Source organism: Montipora capricornis, chromosome 3 (assembly GCF_036669925.1).
Source record: "Montipora capricornis isolate CH-2021 chromosome 3, ASM3666992v2, whole genome shotgun sequence".
NCBI classification, from domain to species: Eukaryota; Metazoa; Cnidaria; class Anthozoa; order Scleractinia; family Acroporidae; genus Montipora; species Montipora capricornis.
In genome coordinates this window covers 56,859,406-56,866,905 of record NC_090885.1, presented here as the reverse complement: position 1 = coordinate 56,866,905, position 7,500 = coordinate 56,859,406, and the positions used below count along the sequence as shown (strand labels likewise).

The following is a 7,500-nucleotide window of genomic DNA, read 5'->3' as shown; positions in this document are numbered from 1 at the left end:
TGAGAAGGTACAGGCAGAAGAATGAATACCCAAAAACGGACCAAAACCTAATCGAGATAAAATGTTATCATGCCGCATTAAAGGATCTGGGTTTTATAGCGTTGAATGGTTTGCTCAACGATGAGGTGTATTTCGAGCACAGCGCATTTCAAAATTGTACCAGTAACTTAATACCTGAATTGGGATTTCTGTCAGTTGAGCCTGGACGCAGCAAACGAAGACCAAGTAGGTGCTACGGGTTTCTACACAAGAGCTTTCAGGAGTTCTTTGCTGCGTTTTATCTCAGTTGCCAGCTTCTAGATGAGGAAATTAGCCCCGATAGCTTAGTTTCTGACACCAGGTATTTTAAAGAGTTTCAACGGGTGCTTATATTTACTTGTGGTGTATTGGCTCAACGGTGCAAGACGAGGGCTACGGCACTTATAGCAAGTATAGCAAGTGCAATTAACCGATTAGGAGACGAGAATGCACGTGATCACTATTGTTTCATTGAATTGTATCAAGAAATGTGAGAAAGATCAGGGTACCTTTAGCAAAGAATTAGCGCATACTTTTGGTTTGCTTCTTGAAATTCAGACATGTAATTTATCTCGAGGGACTTTGTTTAATGTAGTCGGTCCCTTAGGTGTTTCCGCACTGGCTAGAGCATTGGAAATCAATTCAACGCTGACATACTTGGAATTGTGTGGCAATAAAATCGGTTCCTCGGGTACTGGTGCACTCGCTAAAGCAATGGAATTCAATTCAACGCTGACATACTTGAATTTGTCTGGCAATCACATCGGTGACTCGGGTGCTGGTGCATTGGCTAAAGCAATGGAATTCAATTCAACGCTGACAGGGTTAGATTTGTCTGACAATAAAATCGGTGACTCGGGTGCTGTTGCACTCGCTAAAGCAATGGAATTCAATTCAACGCTGACATACTTGAATTTGTCTGGCAATCACATCGGTGACTCGGGTGCTGGTGCATTGGCTAAAGGAATGGAAAGAAATTCAACGCTGACAGAGTTAGATTTGTTTGAAAATAACATCAGTAGCTTCGGTGCTGTGGCACTAGCAAAAGCAATGGAAGTAAATTCAACGCTGACATCCTTGAAATTGTGTTTCAGTAACATTGGTGACTCGGGTGCTGTTGCACTCGCTAAAGCAATGGAATTAAATTCAACGCTGACATCCTTGGTTTTGTCTATTAGAGGTAAAATTGGTGACTCGGGTGCTGCTGCACTCGCAAAAGGAATGGAATTAAATTCATCGCTGACATCCTTGGTTTTGTCTATTAGAGGTAAAATTGGTGACTCGGGTGCTGCTGCACTCGCTAAAGCAATGGAATTAAATTCATCGCTGACAGAGTTATATTTGGGTGCCAATGAAATCGGTGGCTCAGGTGCTGCTGCACTGGCTAAAACAATGGAAAGAAATTCAACGCTGGAGGAGTTAGATTTGACTTCCAATGAAATCGGTAACTCGGGTGCTGCTGCACTGGCTAAAGCAATGGAAAGAAATTCAACGCTGACAGAGTTAGATTTGTCGAACAATGAAATCGGTGACTCCGGTGCTGCTGCAGTGGCTAAAGCAATGGAATTAAATTCATCGCTGACAGAGTTATATTTGGGTTTCAATGAAATCGGTGACTCAGGTGCTGGTGCACTGGCTAAAGCAATGGAAAGAAATTCAACGCTGACAGAGTTAGATTTGAAAGGCAATGAAATCGGTGACTCGGGTGCTGGTGCACTGGCTAAAGCAATGGAAAGAAATTCAACGCTGACAGAGTTAGATTTGTCATACAATAAAATCGGTGACTCGGGTGCTGCTGCACTGGCTAAAGCAATGGAAAGAAATTCAACGCTGACAGAGTTAAATTTGTCTGGCAATGAAATCGGTGACTCGGGTGCTGCTGCACTGGCTAAAGCAGTGGAAAGAAATTCAACGCTAACTTCGGTTAACTTCACTAACTATGGTAGGATTTAATTGTATTATTAAGTTTAGCAGGTCCACATCAGCTCTTTAGCTGCAACTACCAACCTGCTTTAACAAATAAAATATATATGTATGTATGTAGTTGATTCACAATAAATCGATTACTAGTTTGCTGTTGCACTGACTGAAAGAGAACTGACACCCTGCGATCGTGAAATTGTATGCATTGCATACCTTAAAGCCGTTTTCAAAACGTTTAAAAACTTATTTGGTAAGAAGAAAGGATAAGAAATAGGAATCAGTTCTTGAGGAGAAGGCCAGAGCCCTTAAGACAAAGCCGGAAGGGAGCCCATCAGGCGTTTTGTTTCAGTGTATTACAATTCCTTAGCCTCTCACGCAGACATTCTCAGGGCTTCGTCACGCGTTTCTCTCCACGAACGTATGTGGAGGAGGAACGCGTGACGAAGCCCCAAGAATGTTTGGGTGGCAGGCTAAGTGGACAGTTGGAGTATCGACGGCTTGAAAGTTTACGGAAGAAACCGAGTATCGTATAATCAATCTTACTTTTATTCACTATGATAATTATTCGATCTGAAATAAACAAAATTACATAACAATCACTGAGATATTTGAATACGCGAAACCTCTAAGCAAATGAACAGAAAAGAATCAAAATAAAAGACTGAACTAAACTTACCTCTGTGGCTGGTTTCCGTAAACTATGAACTCTTGAAACTGAACAACTGGATGGTTTAAAACTGTTGAAACTGGTTGACTTAAACTACTGAAACTGGTTAGCGACTTACTCATGTCCTTTCAAACACGTGCTATTAACTGATCTGAAACTTAAGCCTTAGTCACTCAAATGAATTCTCTTAAAATGTCAATCAAGGCTTTGTGGGTTTCCGATACTAATTAATCAGTTCTATCGCTGTAACATTTCCTCCGTCCCGATGAAGGAAGCGTTCTTCATCTTACTCAAAGCCTTCGGCTGGTTGCACTGCTGGTATCTTCGTGATAGGTCTTGAATATTCGCCAGTTGGTGTTTTTACTTTCACGTTCCTGACTTTTCCGTCCGGTTCTGGGTACACTTCTATTACCCGTCCGGTAATCCATTTTCCTCTCAATGCATTCAAATCTTGTACCATGACAAAGTCGCCAACACAAACGTTACGTCTGTCTACGTTCCACCTCCTCCGTGGTACTAACAAGGGGAACACATCTCTTGTCCACCTTCTCCAGAAGGAGTCCACAATCTGCTGGATGAACTCTACTCTTTTCCTTGGGTTCCTTGTCTCACTGAATGGGGGCTGCGGAACTTGAGAAGACGCTCTACCTAACAGCATATCGTTCGGACATAATTAAGCTCCATCGTCTGGATCATTTGGAACTCGGCCAATCGGACGTTGATTGACTAGGTTAGCAACACGTATACAATTCAAAAGGCGTCAAGGTGTGATTTCCCACTGCTTTCTTTATAGCGGTCTTGCAACTTTTTACAAGAGCCTCTGCGCAGCCATTCTGGTGTGGTGCTCCTGGGGTTGTAAACTTCCACTGCATTCCTTTATCGGCACAATATTCTCGAAGTGTTGCAATGTCCCATCCTTCAATCATCTTGCGGATGCTTATCATCATTGTGGTCCCAGAGCTCTGGGGCCACTGTTCTTTAGGCAGGTGTAAAAACCTGGTCCGGATTGCCATCTTCCTGACAACTCCGTAACCACTATACCATGCGAGACATCATCTGCTATGTTGTGTCGGCTTGGAATATGCTTCCACTGTGCTGGGTCGGTTTGACTTTGAATTTCCCCTATTCTGCGAGAGACAAACGGTTTGTAACGCCTGATCTGTCCACAAACCCATGCTAACACGATGACACTGTCGGTAAAGATGACGGTTTCTTTGAACTGGAAACGAGAGTCTTCCTTGATTGTGGCTTGTAATCTGGAAGCTAATACAGCTGCTTATAGCTCAAGCCGCGGGATTGTGATCTTTTTTAGGGGAGCTACTCTTGACTTGGCTGCTATGAATCTGATGTCAAATTTACCCTTCTCTACTGCCCATCTGATGTAAGCACATGTGCCAAATGCGTCTTGAGATGCGTCTGCAAAGACACAAAGTGTCGGTTGGGAATCGGCGGGTTCCGGTGGGGATAAACTTCTTGGAAAGGAAACTTCATTAAGCTCTTTCATTTCCTTGAAAAGACTGAGCCACTTCTGTTGCACTGTTGAAGGGAGGTCTTCGTCCCACTCATATCCTTGCTGCCATAGCTCCTGAAAGCCAATCTTAGCTCGTATCAGAAAAGCTGCTGCGAAGCCAACAGGTTCATAGATTCTTGCTATTTGACTGAGGATACTTCTCTTAGTCCATTCGCTTGAGTTCAGGCAGTCTATCGTTTCAGATTTCGCTTTGAACTTAAACGAATCTTCGGTAGAGTTTCACACTATGCCTAAGACCTTATCTTCACCTGATCCATTAGGAACGTTCACTTCTTCAATCTGTTTATCGCCAATGTGATTTAAATCTCTATTTGATTGCCATTCTTTAATTCTAAAACCACCTTTGGCTCACACTTCATCAATTTCCGTCGTCAGCTGCTGAGCTTCTGACACAGTTTGCACTGAGTCCAGAATGTCGTCCATGTAGCTGTTTTCTTTCAGTGTCTTTGCTGCACTCGGACAGTGATTTTCTCCTTCTGCTACTGTTTTTCTCAAGGCTATTTGTGCCATAGCTGGTGCTGGTTTCTCACCAAACGTCAAAACGGTCTTCCCGTAGGTGTCAGGCTTTCGATCTATCTCCATACTTCTCCACAGGAATCGATGTACGTACTGGTCTTCCTTTGGTATCAGAATTCTGTGGTACATCTTGGATATGTCACCACTGATGGCTACTTGATTTTCTCTAAAGCGCAGAACGACCCCAAAAATACTGTTTAACAGGTCCGGTCCTTTTAACCAATAGTCGTTCAGTCGGTGGCCTTGATATACCGAGGACGAATTGAAGACAAGTCTTATAGGCGTGCTCTTTTTATCTGGTCTCAAAACCTCGTGATGAGAGATGTAATGCACAGGACCAGTGTACTCTGCCAATTCCGCGTCTGTTAACTTTCTAGAAAACTTCATTACTTCCATCTCTTGCATCTGCTCGTTATATGCTTTAGCGATCGCTTGGTTCTTCATTAATCGGCGCTCTGTTGCTTCTAACGTTTTCATAGCTTGTGACCGGTTATCGGGGAGAAACTTAGGATCTGTTTTCCATGGATAGGGAATCATCCATTGATTTCCCACTTTCTTGCAGGAGTTTTGTATCATTCTTGTTTCTTCTCGTTCTGACTGGGTTAACTTATCTGCTGAGCAGATACAGGGTTTCACTGCTACTCCCATGGATTCTGTGGACCAAAATTCTGACAGATCAACAGGAACGGTGTAGCTGACGAGGAATATTCTACTTGTTTCTTGATTTTTGCTTGTTGTAGCCCCAAATACCACCCATCCAAGCGGTGAATTCCTGGCCACCAGATGTTCTGATTGTCTCGTCTCGCCAGTGTACATTTGAGCGTGGTCTATACCAATAAGTAGGTCCACTGGACCTGAGCCTCGATAAATCTTCTCTTTCGTCAGAAGTGACATCTTTGCAGAATCCTCCTTCGAAATTCTGGCAATGTCATCGCTTATTCGGGTAATCCCTATTGCCTTCACAACGAAACTTCTCCTGTTAACTAGAGAGGTCAGTTGGACCTTGAACGTTCTTCCCGTCTAGTACAAGACTCTCTGCTGTCTCCATACGAATCAGACTTAGTTGAGCTCCAGAGTCGAGAAGTACATTGCCATGCTTGTATAATCCTTGCCTTCCTATTTCTGCTGAGATAATCGGTAGTAATGCATCTTGACTATCCAGACTTGAAGAGATGCACACTCTGACGTCTGCATTCTTGTGCAGCAGAGGATGATGGTAGTATTTGCATTGCTTGCCGTTCTCCGTTTCCGTACATTGTGTTCTTCTGCTACAGTTGAACATTCTATGTTCTCTACCCGCTCTTTTAAGGCAGCTAAAACAGGCGTGGTTCTCCTTGGCGGCATTTAAACGCTCATCTAGACTTAACGCAACAAATGTTAGGCACTGGTCCGGCCAGTGAGTTGAACTTTTACACAGCCAACATTTAAAGGTTGATACTTTGCTTCGTTCTTCATTTCCTTTAGTTACGTAATTAACTGCGTGATGAGTGCTACTTTTCCTGAGGGACGCGGTGGCTCGCATGCGCGACTTCATTTCAGTGGTCATCCACGTCATCAGATGGTGGAGAGTGGCCGGCTCGCCGTTCTTTTCTAGATCTCTCTGCCAGACTTTTCTGTCATCGGCACACATTTTCTTTTCAATTAATGACAACATGTGACTGTTATCCAAGTCACCTGGAACTCCAATCTCTTTCAACGTGTTGTAACATCGTTTTACAAGGTGGACTAAGTCGCAAAATCGAGCATCTTCGCCGTCTCGGAGTGGCTTAAACTTAACTACATCTTGCATGATGGTGTCAGAGACAACTCTAGGATCGCCATAAATCGAGTCCAGATATTCCCATGCTGCGGTGTAATCTGTACCTATTCCCTTTTGCCTTCATTTCAGTGGTCATCCACGTCATCAGATGGTGGAGAGTGGCCGGCTCGCCGTTCTTTTCTAGATCTCTCGACCAGACGTTTCTGTCATCGGCACACATTTTCTTTTCAATTAATGACAACATGTGACTGTTATCCATGTCACCTGGAACTCCAATCTCTTTCAACGTGTTGTAACATCGTTTTACAAGGTGGGCTAAGTCGCAAAATTGAGCATCTTCGCCGTCTACTACATCTTGCATGATGGTGTCAGAGACAACTCTAGGATCGCCATAAATCGAGTCCAGATACTCCCATGCTGCGGTGTAATCTGTACCTATTCCCTTAATTAACTCAAGCGGTTTGCCTTGGAGACACGTGTGCAGAAAAGTGATGGCATCGCGAGTGCTGTACTTCGATTCAATCGCGTGTTTTAAGTCAGCCTTAAATATTGCATACTCTCTAACGTCTCCGGAGAATTTAGGCATCTTTGGTTTCTCCATTTAAAGCCACACGAATCACCAGCGGTATTTTGATTATTTTCTTGATTATTCACAACTGAGGTGTTACTGGCGGAAGTGGTAGTACTTTGGTTTCCACCCGACTGCATTCCTAACATTCCACTGTTGTTTTGTGGTGGATTTGCTTTACCAGGATAAGTTTTAACAACATCGTTTAAAATATCATCTTTCGTACTAACTGAAATACTCTTGACTGTTTCTGTTTCATCAATGTACTCTTTTGCCTGAACCTCCACTCTCAAACACATTTCTTGATACTCTTCGAGCCATATTTCCTCTTTCTCAAATTCTTCATCATCAATTAATTTTGTTAATTCTTCATGCTTCTGAGTGAGCTTCTCGTATGCCTCCTGAACTTTAGCAAGTGACTCTCTTACCTCGGTACCTGGACGTTTGCTTTCGATTGTGTGTCGAAGGGATTTCCCAGCCCTGGTTAGCGCAGCTTTCCCATTTCGCCGGGTGACCTT

General features: G+C 43.4%; 2 pseudogenes; one reads left to right on the top strand and one right to left on the bottom strand.

The window, feature by feature from the left end:
* The window catches only part of LOC138040626 (NLR family CARD domain-containing protein 3-like), a 13,724-nt pseudogene extending 11,753 nt beyond the window's left edge, over positions 1–1,971 (top strand).
* A 1,580-nt stretch (positions 1,972–3,551) lies between these two features.
* The window catches only part of LOC138040625 (uncharacterized), a 4,045-nt pseudogene continuing 96 nt past the window's right edge, over positions 3,552–7,500 (bottom strand).